Here is a 12352-nt window from a genome sequence, read left to right on the forward strand (position 1 = left end):
ATTAGATCCGCTATTAAGGTGGTCATGCGACCACATAAAGTTTAGGGCTGTTCAGGGACCATCCCTGGAGTACCTAAGCCTCACCAAATAAGTCCCAGATATGCCATTGATCTCTCTCTGCACCTCTATGATTGGCTTCAGGACCTCCCTGAGAACCACCAAAAATACAAAATCTGTGGAAAGGGAGAGGGCTACAGTAGATGGCTGTGCCTACGACTGGCTAAAGTATCCAATGACTGCTGGTGTTATCACGGGCAGGCACTTGGAGGAGGATATGCTGCCTGTCCATGCAATGCAGCTGAATTTAAGGAGGGATGAGCGCAGTTCCAAATGGTGTTCAGGCCTGGTCTTCAGACACCACTGATTGGTCTTGCTCAAGACTTGGAGGAGCACAGTTATCTGCCTGCTCCTGACTAGTGTCTGGTAGTGTTCATTTTCTCCACCCTGGAGTTGGCTCTACGGCCTCTACCTGGAGTCATTTTGTGACTGATCTTGTTTGTTTCCAGGCGGGAGCACTACCCCTGTTTGTACAGGCTTTGTCCTCCCCAATGGTGGTGAATAGCAATTGTTCACCTCCTTGTAGCCGATCACATCTTCATTACCCCCAAATTCTACTATGATAACCTATATCTAGTCTGGTCTGCTGAAAAGGAAGGTGAAAAACAGACAGAAATGTTGTTTTTTTACCTTCAATACTTCACTTCGAACATACTTTATGAAAAAGGGATATTATATCATAGTTAAAAGACGATATATTCTTTAACAAACATGTAGCAAGCCAATGTTTATCTACAGATGTTTAAGAACTTTCACGCATTAAAAGTAGGAGAAGTTTTTAGACAAAGAGGGCTGTTTGTTGCATTATCCTGTGATTTAGGGCCTGATTAGGAGTACCACTGAAAAAATAGTGGAGGTGCAGTGGCAGTCGGGACCACAGCTTCAGTGGTCCAACTGCTGTATTACAAGTATGGCAGTTGGACCATTTTGGGACTGCCACAATCACCAGGGGACCATGATCCCTGGTGGTAGTGCGGCAATAGGGGGTATGGTCAATCATATTCTGAATTTCCATATCACCAGCCTTTTCAATCCATGATATGGCTGGTGTTGGGGTAAAAATGGGGGGCCTACAGCGCCCTCTGTTGCCCTTGTACACTGTAATGAATGCAGGGCGGCCTATAGTGTGCCCCCCTTGTGTGCATGCACACCCAGTTTCTGCATGGTATGAACTAAACAGTCCATGCCATGCAGGAACTTTCTCTCGCATTCACATGGTGGTGCCTTTGGGAATGCCATAGGACTGCCTGCCCGATCTGGAGAAAACTGTTAATCTGGCGGGCGGCCAGCGGTTGACTTTGGCAGTGCCAGAGCGGGCAGCAAAATACTGCCCCCACCGCCAAAGTATTAATCAGCTCCTAAATATTTAGGAGATGCAATTATGTGCAGTTTTAGTGTAAAACTTTTCCACATTTTTACAGAAATGTTGTGTTTTTCCATATTGTTTAATGACAATAAATATGTTGTTTTTAAATTGAGGTAAATGTATACAATGGCAGCATCACATAATCTTGGGGCCTAATTCTTCTATGTTGGTGGAGAAGAAACTCCATGGCAATGGTGACGGTGTTCCCTATCCATACATGTGTTGGTGCACCAGCCTGACAATAATGCAGGCAGACCTTAGATTGACCACTTCAGTAACCACTTCATCTCCGTTGTTACCAAGCTTCTCCAACAGGCCTATGGATTACGGGCCACCAGAGAATTGTATATATTTATATACATTTCTGCCCAATTAGAATGAGGGGATATATAGCCATTTTTTACTGTCCATCACCGCCAGGGACAGTAAAAAACACAAAATACCCCCTTGTCCATGGGAGATGACTCCTATGGTAAGGGGGATTTATCTTTTTTATTTCCAAAAAGAAAATTCTGCTTCAGGATTTTTTTCTTAAATAAAAAAGAAAACAGTTTTGTTGCAATGCTCCGTCATGTTGATGCCGACCTGCACCAAACACCTAACAAAAAGCATTAACAAGAATCTCTACGATGGCGTTTCTTGGCAATGTTTTAAGATTTTGCCCTATGTTTGAAAATATAAAATAAAATAGTTCTGAAATTTTAAAGTAGTGTTTTATGTTATGTTGACTAAAAAAAATAGGATTTTAAAATCATTTAAACAATGTCCTGGAAAGGTGATTAATATATCCAACAAAAATTACAACAATATATAAATCTTAAAATTTCTAAGCAGTCACAAATGTTATTACACACAAATAACATAGGTTAATTACAACATGCAATGTTAGAACAAAGCACAAACTGAACACATAGCTGAACATCACTCTTAAAATGAAGGTGCTCATAAGTGAATATGCAAATAATACACTTATGGCTTACCTGCTGCTCAAACACTTCCCGCTGATCGGGGTGGGTGGGAAAGTTGCTCTCGGGACCCTCCTGTACAGGAATGTCATGTGGGCATGCTGAGAATTGGACTGGGAGGACAATCTCAGAATGTCCTTGGCCTTCATTCTAGCCCAGGGATGAAGTTTCTGTCAGCACTCACAGCATTATTTCCTCTGCCAGGTGTGGCTACTGACTGCACTACAGCACATGAAGACATGCTTCATATTTGAACCTGCACTGCACTGCTCAGCTGGGTCTCAAACCCCTCTTAAAGCTAAAGGTACATGTGGAGGACCCTCTCACAAACAATCTTTAAATCATCACCAGTGAATGAGAGAACCCTCAAATCTTGTCCCCCAGTCATGTTGATGGAGAAAGGAGCAGCAAGGATGCAGATGGATGCTGTTATGGTCAAAGAGTGGCTCAGGCTCAAAATGTCTGACTTTCTCTTTCTGTATGTAACTTGCATTTTTTTAAACAGTAGGCAAAGTTCTCTGTCCGAACTGTGGCGATCTCTTCCCGGGGATGGAGTTGTCCATTTTACCAGATGGATGCATTTGGGAGGGATACCCTACATTTAGCGTAACCCGCATAAATGTAGAGGATCCCAAATTTTTCATTTGATATTGTTTGTGATCGCCATTTATATGCCAAATTTAAGTTTTTGTGTATGTATGGTTCAAAGCATGAGTTTATGAGTGTATTATATATGAGATTGAATTGACATATTAGTAGTAGTGTTTGAATGTTATGTAAAATGAGGTGGTATTTTTTTCACTGTCATAGCATGTTTATTGATGACATTATGTAAATTAACATATATTTTCCAGGATGGTATATACGTATTGTGTGGTAGTTCACTGGTCATTGTTATCAAAAGTCTTTTCTACCACATATACTAGCAGCTCAAGAAAGAAAATGATTAAATGACTAATCCCACCTCTGAATACCCTGACCTGTATTCTGTACCACACCCTGTGTACCTAGATGTTAGTTTGAGCAGGGTCAATATCTATATGTAACTCCCGTCACATGGCGATATTGTGCAATAGGTGACATGCTACAAAAATCTTGCACACAACTTCTGGAGAGAATACTAGCACCCCTTTCCGTATGGTCAATACATCTGAATTGGATGGCTTTTAATAATGGCTCATATACACATGTGTGTCCCATTGTACCTCTGCTGAGGGAGTGTAGTTTGGCATCTCCAAAGTGAGTTGAGAAAATACCTGTATCACCTGCTGCAAAGACATATGGATTGTTTTAAAAAGGGTTTCCATTCCAACTAAAATACATCATGCTTTCATACATGCAATGGGTATTAGGAAAATGTAGGTATATTGTGATGTAGTGAGTAATGACTGTATTTGAAATGCTAAACCCAAATGCACATGTAGTCCAATTGTAAGGTGTTGCTACTTACCAATGATTAACATGTTATCAACTTGGAGGTAATGTGTAAAGTATTTTACGAAGCACACAAACAATAATAAAGAGAAAACACTACGCAAAAATGAGACTGTTTTAATAAGTAAAAGGCAAACAAAACAAAAAAATCCAATAAGTAGAACCAGAGACATTTATATTTAATTTTTGAATTAAAAGTGGCACCATAAACCACAAATTGCAATTGCAGTTATATGGTCACTCTATAATAGGTCTAAGTCAAATATTAAGGTTTGTCCCAGCAGAAAGTTTACTTTCTGACATGGAAACTTTTAAATAGAAAAAGTGACCATTGACGAGTCTTCGGCAGGGCAAGCTGGATCCAAAGCCGGGTTCGACAACAACAGGTTGCCGAAGAGCGGGGTCCTTGTGCTGTCATTGGCATGGTTGGGAAAGCTTAGAGTGGGTGAAGTCCAAAGTTTGTGCCCTGGAAGGCCTTGTCAATCAGGGCTTGCTCAGTGCTGGTCCAGATAAAGCCCTCTAAATTCAGACTTAGAAACTTTTCTGGAAGTAAGGTCTCCTTTAGCAGGGCAAACTGGCAAGTTGAGGGTGACAGGCAATTCAACATCGACGGCTGCAGCTTCGATGATAATTCTCTAGGCAGAAAGTTGGTGAAAAGGTTTTAAGTCTTCTAGTTTGGGGAAAGGAGGAGTATCATTTAATGCCAGGGAAGGGTCAAGGACCTATGGACACCAATTGGGGGTTAGGACTCTGTCCAACAGATGGCAACAGCAGGGTTCAGGGCAGGCTCAGGTCAAACTGGTCATTAAGGAAGTTGCAGGGAAAGTATCCTCTGGAAGCTTGTTGTGAACCTCTTGGAAAAGAGGGCAGCCAGCTGACCTCCTGGGGGTCCTTGGTTAAAGTCAAGCAGGTCTAGGCTTCCTTCAGACACCAGGGCAATCCTTCTTATGATTCTTCAACAGTCCAGAAGTGTTCCAAAGAGAGATCTTCGGGGTTCACTTTTATGCCCAGTGCCAGCCTGTGGCAGGAGGGCAAGACTTTGTTCCCCCTTCATTAAGTTTGATATCAGCCTGACTAGAGAGAAAAAAGCTGGGGGACGGGCCCCAGGTGTAAGATTCATCTGCCAGTGACAAAGTAGACATCCTTTGAAGCTTAGGGAGGGGCTTAGCACATCCACCAAGACATCTCACCCCAGGACAGCTATAAGGGGCCAGGTGACTGAGTTTTAGTTTTAGGCAGAAAAATAACAACCTTCAAACAAGTGTAATTTCTAAAACAGTAATATAACTTCCATCATGTTGGGTTATGAATTGCTATTGAGTCCTTGAACAATTTTGCCAGCTATTCCCAAGGTACATTTAGCCTTCATTAAAGGTAATAGTGTAAACCACTGTTAACCTATTGGAGAACCAGCCTTGCCGCAGCAAAAAATGACTTTGGTAGTTTTTCACTGCCAGGACATATACATTAAACATACCTGGCCTATGTAATAAATTCCATGCACCCTGCCTATGGTCTATTAATACTTTACTTAATGGTGACATATAAGTATTAAAAGGATGGCATAGGCATGGCAAAAGGTTTATTTTGCCAGATGAAATTGGCCGTTTACAACTGCACACCCAGTCTGCAGTTGCATGCCCCTAAACCTGTTTTTCAATGCTACTGTTGTGGGTGGGAAAGTGAGTGCTGCACCTCACCAGAAACATGTAATGTTCAGGTCCTGGGTACATATGGTACCATATACTAGGGACGTTTCATAAACTCCATAGTGCCAATCAGGTGGATATCACTTTTTCCACGTTTAAAAAGGATAGAACAAGCACTTTACCACTGATTTTGCTGGAGCAACATACACTGTGTTCCATTACCAACAAGAAAGGGTTCAGTATTAGAAAGCAAAAGTGTAGGGGAATACTAGACAAATGATGGTCATTTCCAACACTAGTCTTCAAGCACTTTGACTCCGGAAGATTTTTTCATGCATAAGTAAGATATAAAGCAATACAAGTTACATATGTTTAACTATATGATGGTTCACAAAGCCATAAACCTCTAAGTTACAAATTAAAAGTAACTTTCTTAGTCAACTTAATACTTATAAAAATGTACATATAAATACATACATAGTTCCATCAAAATAATATAATAATTAAAAAATGTTAACACTGTATTTACTTAATTGTTTACATTTAAAAACTGTCCCATAACCATTGCAACGTCCAATGTACGAACATGTTATTATGAAATATAAATCCACGATATCAACACATAATCTATTAGCTCTACAAATGTGCATAATAAACCCTCTCTCTACACATCCTATTTGAAGTATTTCATTAATAGATTAAATTAACCTCATGAGCGCTCACACATGAATGCGGTAATGAAACACACTTAAACACATCATATATTGCAGATGGAGCAAGACTGGATTTGTTAAAAAAAACAAAGATAAGGTGACATATACAAATCATATTTACATTCAGATAAAATGCAAGTATTCTCCTTGAAAGGTCATACAGGAAATCACTCTTACATGAATTGCATGAATAAACTCAGGCGACCTCTTTGCATAAAATGTTATCTGTCATAACAAGACTGCTTATTTCTTCTGCTTCCAAAAAGATAACTATTATTTCTACTGCAGTTATCTCAGCTTTTGCCTTTTTTCAACCGCCCACTTCATATCACTCCTTAGCAGGTCCTTAAATGGCATTCTGGCTAAGGATTGGTTTGATGATTTATTAGCCTACTGAGCAATCTTACACTGTTATGGTGGTTCCAGCAAGTGGGATGTGCTAGGGAAGATGATTACCTGAGGGTGGCTGTTAGAGTTCTGGATGCATATGATGCGTTTTTTTATATACTGCAGTCCTGGTTCTGGAGGCACAGAACATTCCTGAAGTTCTTATTGGAAAAAAAGAGGAGCCCCAATCAGGCTTCAGGGAACAGGAAGTGAAGCAGCACCATTTTTTGTGCAGGACTTCCTTTTCTACAAGCCCCTATCACAAATGGCTACCACAGTAGCACATTGATATCCAGCTTTGCTAGTTTCACACAACGCAGCCATAGAGTGAAATGCAGAGCAAATGCACCATATGCTTCTTTGTGCTGGTGCACTGTGTTCTGCCTAATTCCAACACAGACACATTTGCCCTATGGTTTAAGGGCCCTGGTGTTACTGTCAAGATTGTTTTTGTGTAGGAAGGGCTACCTTGCATGCATCACACATTTCGAAAGGAAAACAATGAGAAATACAAGTATTTCTCCTCACTAGGCTAATGCTGATATACCATTGTGGCAAAATCTCAGGTTTAAAGATTTGAGTCAATCTGGGATTGCATCATATTCCATGAGTGGATGCATGGACATGCGCATGCTCCACCCACGGAATGCCTATCACTATGAAAAATATTGCAACTCAGCCCAAGCAGCTGTGTTGCCTTACTATTCTTTACAAAGTAAATCAAGGCAGCACAAATCACCTCTTGTGCGGCTTAGTAAATATCACTTAAGGACTTGCAATATCATGCACTCCAAGGACAACGGAAGCCCTTAGCAAATCTGGGCCGAATTATGGATCTTCACAATGGAATTTGGCAGAATTTTGGCCATACTAGCTCAAATGGTTGTCTAATTTATTGCATGTTTTGGTGTAGTGAGAAAAAATCTTGATAGCTTTGTCTTATATGTAATATCTTGTACCCTTTTGTGTGCTTCAGGACACTGTCTCAATCTCCGTAATTGATATGTTTGGCTCCTATAACCCTAACTAGGCTGCTCCTGAGTCTGCTAGGGGGACACCAGTGCCCGCGAAACAACTCTAAAGGCCCACAGATTACAACACCTCTGTGATCCATCTCTCCCAAAATTATTCTAGCATTGTGACCTTATACAAACTCCAGAAATCACATGAGGTGGAGGTTTTTCTTTTATGACCTACGCTCCACATTCTCAGTACTTATTTCCAACATATGGGCTTGGCCCGACATAGATTGAAACATTATTTTCAGGTCTGCTACCTCAGTTTTCAATTATTCCACCCATTTCTCATTCTGGTGAGACCTTTAATCGACCGGGGTCAACCCTAAGGAGATTTACCTCAGAAGAAATTGTATCTGTTTTGTTTTCTAGTGCTTGTCTTGATGCTAAAGAACAAGCCATGATTTTCTGTTTCCATTCATAGCTGTGGCCACTGTTGTTGCAACTTAATAGCAACTTAATAGGTGTTATTTACCAGGATGTCTTGACTTTGTACATTGTTTCCCTATTCTGAGATCTTTTGCAAAGTGAAGTGATATCATTACAGAGCCTCTCCCTGTATTCTCTAGTTATGAGACAGCCTAAAATCAGCATCCACTGTCTCATGTAGAACCAGTCCATTTCAGTAGAGGGTTCAGCAAGAAAAGCACAAATAGTGGAAAGTAGATCCTTAGGACCACTGTAAGTGATGAACAGTTATTCCCATGGCAATAGCTGGCAAGTGTCTGTCAATTTGTTAACTGGGTTTAAGTATCCAATGTTGCAAGTTTCTTATGTGCTCTGTTTCCTGTAGGTGAAACTCCTCTTTGCACTTAAAAACGTCTTTAACACTTCTACCCCAGACTAGGTCCTGAAACTTTCTGGATCTCCCACTGTCTCATAACACAAATTCCCCTTTGACTATGCCTGGAGAGAACTTCGACAGCAGGAGGATTTTGACGAAGTACTATCGTTGCCGGCATTTCTTATGGAGTCGCCAATTAAAAGGGTGCTCAGCTTGGATGAATTTTGATACCACTGACAAGATTCCATTAAGTTTTTATGACGCAGTGTGTCTTCACGCGTCAGTGGCAATTTTTTTGAACTCCTGTGGATGACCACTATGAATTACTGGTCCTAATGATTTTATACAGATACATAACGCTCAAGTAAACTGTGAGTCCTAAAGATGACCGCACAATAATACAGCGGTCGAAACGCTGTTGACGCTTTTTTGTGGCCAAGATTGAATCAAGGACCCATTATTTATGTTTGTGTTGTTCCTTTACCATAATATGTAATGGTGTTGTTTGCCGCATGTCTGGTTTGTGATTTGTTTTTTTGAATACCAGCACTTTTGTCTTGAGCGTAACTGTTTTTAGAGAATTTTTCTTGGGATTATGTTTGATAAATAATGTTTTTGTGATATTTGAAACATTGTTTGAAGGGCTTCTTCCATCACTCTGTCTCATCTTTCCTTGACTAACTGTTTTTTCTCTACTGTCTGTAAACCGATAGCTAATGTATTGGATCATATATAGTTTTTTTTGTGTGATCCCTTACAAATACAAATAACATCTGAACAGTTTAAAAGAATATCTAGACTGTCTGACTGTCCGACTTCTCATTTAGCCTCCAACCCACCCAAATTTCACAAGACAGAAAAAAAGTTTGAATATTTATTAAGCTGCCTTATAGATGCTGACTTAGCTCAGGGTACCACTTTGAATCTCTGCAAATTTCAGCCTGGATGACTATTCCACCTTTTGGGGCCATTTTCTTGAATGTGGAAAAGATCAGATTTAGTGCCGAAGAAGCACTTTATGAGATACAACATTGTCGACAGGGTATGCTAATATGCGGCACTCACTTTAGCAATTTAGCTGCTGAGACTTTGTGGGTTGAGCGTATCTCGATGCCTTTGTATCACTGAGTACTATGAGAAGAAATAAAGAACAAATTAATTCATACTGCCCTTCCAGCGTCTTTTATTGAGGCCATTGAGTGTGTCTTCCACATTGTACATTGGTTAAATTAAAGGAACATGGGAAAGAAGCTGCTGTTTCCCAAACTTCTTTAGAACAATTCCTCGCAGAACAGAGATTCCAGATGCAACTCTCATCATGGAAGAGTCTTTTCAATTAGAAGTACCCTGTGGTGATTTAACCAAAGAAGAAAAGCAAAGACAGCGGCAAAAGAAACGTTCTCTCCACTGTGGTGAGAGTCGCCATATTCTATGAATGTCATGTCATGCAGAATAGACTAGTGGGAAACAAGCCCATCCTTTGAGAGTAAGCGAGGATTGGGTAACTAATCACTTCCTCAAGTCTCTTCTTCAGCACTTTCAAACAACACTGAAATAAGCATCGATTAATTTTGCCTATAACTGTAGGTTTTGCAAAGCTATGTCCTATATCGGTGACGGTTTATTCAAATGTGGGGTCACAGGAACGTATATCGAAAAGATCTGGCTTTAAAGAATTAACTTCCTAGAGATTTCTTATTTCTGTGTCTGTTATGGATCCCCTAGAAGAGCAATATTGCTAGTTTGCATAGAAAAACTAGACAAGAGGGGATGTGTAGGAACAGGGAGATACACCACAAACTATAGCCAGTAGGCCAGTAATCAGAATCTACATTAGACTACACTCACTAATTAGAACTTTGCATATCCTAGACATGTTTCACTGCCAACATAGTGTACCAGACAAGGTCTGCTCGACCTACTTGTTTACAGTTAGACTGACCTGTGGGCTTGACTATTATTCACCATAACCTCATCCTGAGGTAAGCACACATGATCTTTCATCTCCTAAATAGTGTAACCCTATGTTACATCAGTCTGCTAGACCTAATAGCATCGTTACCAACTAAGCGAACCTGCGTTATTGTATAATGCTACAGTACATCGAAAACTTTGCACTGTTGCTATAGTAGGTAAGTGTGAAAAGGTCAAAGACCCATGCACAGTAACAACTTGGTAAACTTGGTGAACTTTGAAAGGGAATATCCATCTCTCTCAATTTTCCTGAGCTACAAAAAAGCAACAAAAAAGCAACATGTCTTCCTTTTAAGGAAAACAGCTCTTCAATATTTTGCGATTTGAACTGGTAAATCATTTCAAATGGTTGGAAAATCACTTTAAATGAGGTGTGACGGATTTAGATACTTCTGCACAAAATTAAAATGTTTCCTGAGGTGGGATTTTCTTTTTGAAAATTAAAAGGAAATGCTCCCTTCATAATTGTACAACCAGGTGTCTGTCACCAAAGAAGATAAACAGAAATCCAATTTGTAGTCTTCTGACCATACAGCCCGTCAGGACTCAGTATTTTATAACTTCCCAATAGGTATTAGAAAAACGACCAGATTGAAAATGTTGTCAAGTCAATCATAGCATTATTATGTGCGTCTAAAGCAGATGGTCGACAAGTTGTAGTTCCACCTATAAGGAACAACAGAAACCCCCTTCTCTGTCTCCCCTCCGCCCCCACTCCAATCGCTGGGCCTGCTACTATTGAAAAAGCACCAACCTGACTTTATTCCCTATTGTAAAATCAATAGGGTGTCAGACAAAGTCCTACTGTGATATTATTGCTTAAGCCCCGAAATCCTCCATGAGCGCACATGGGCCACGTTTGCAGTATAGGTACTCACTCCAATGCCTATATTTATTTATTTTTTATTTATTTTATTTTATTTATTTTACAGGTTTTATATAGCGCTGGCTAGACCCGGAGGTATTGGAGCGCTTTACATGAGCATCAGATCATAGTTACAGGTTACATCGTTGCAAAGGTTACACAATTATTAGAGCATGGCAACATAGTTACTTGTAAGGTCGAGATAAACAATAAGTAGGAAATAGGCGGGAAAGGGCTACTGGGACAAAAACCGGTGGATGAGTCAAAGCAACGTCCAAAGTCCAGTAAGCTGTGATCCCAGCGAAAGAGGTATCACTTCCCTATCTCAGTTGCGGGAGGCTCCCTTTAAGCAGTGGACTCTCTCAGAGGGGTCTCTGAGACTCCAAGGCCTACATACTGGATCCTTCCCCAAAAAGGGGAGAGGGAGTGCTTTTGGCAAGGGGTGCCATACCATACCTCAGCTGTGAGTGGCTCCCTTGGCGCAATGGACTCTCTTAGCGGGTTCGCTGAGACTCCCGAGTATGAATATTGGATCTTTCCCCAACAAGGGGAGAAGGAGTGCTTAGTCAAAGGGCACTAAGGACAGGGGGCTAGGTAGACTAGCAACAAAGGTGAGAGAATTCAGGGGAGAGGGGATAGGGGCTAGGAGCTAGGGAGGTAGACAAAGAGAGAAAGAGTACTAAATAGGAACAAATTTAATTAATGAGTTATTATATAGCGCTGGCTAGACCCGAAAGAATCAGAGCGCTTTACATGAGGAACAATAAAGTTGCAATTTACATCAGTTAAAATGTACATAAGTATCAAGAAAAGCATTTAAAGAACATAGGGGACAAGGTGAATGGAGCAAGGAAGGATAAGGGGATAGGGTAAAGGGGTAGGAGGAAGATAGGACATAGAGACGAGGGGAAAATCTGCCCAAGGCAGGGGGGGGGAATCCACAGCCCATCTCCACTTTAGCTATATGGTAGCTCCACCGGGCATCAGCCAAATCGCTAGGTCTCCACAGACTGGGGTAAGTTCCGCAGGTTCCAAGTCCTGATGTGTAGGCAGGTTAGGGGATAGGTTCAAGTACTGGTCAATGTCCAATTGTTGTCCCAGGGAAGTTAAAACCTGTAGGGGACCACTGTACACTGGTACAC

Source organism: Lissotriton helveticus, chromosome 2_1, assembly GCF_964261635.1.
Source record: "Lissotriton helveticus chromosome 2_1, aLisHel1.1, whole genome shotgun sequence".
NCBI classification, from domain to species: Eukaryota; Metazoa; Chordata; class Amphibia; order Caudata; family Salamandridae; genus Lissotriton; species Lissotriton helveticus.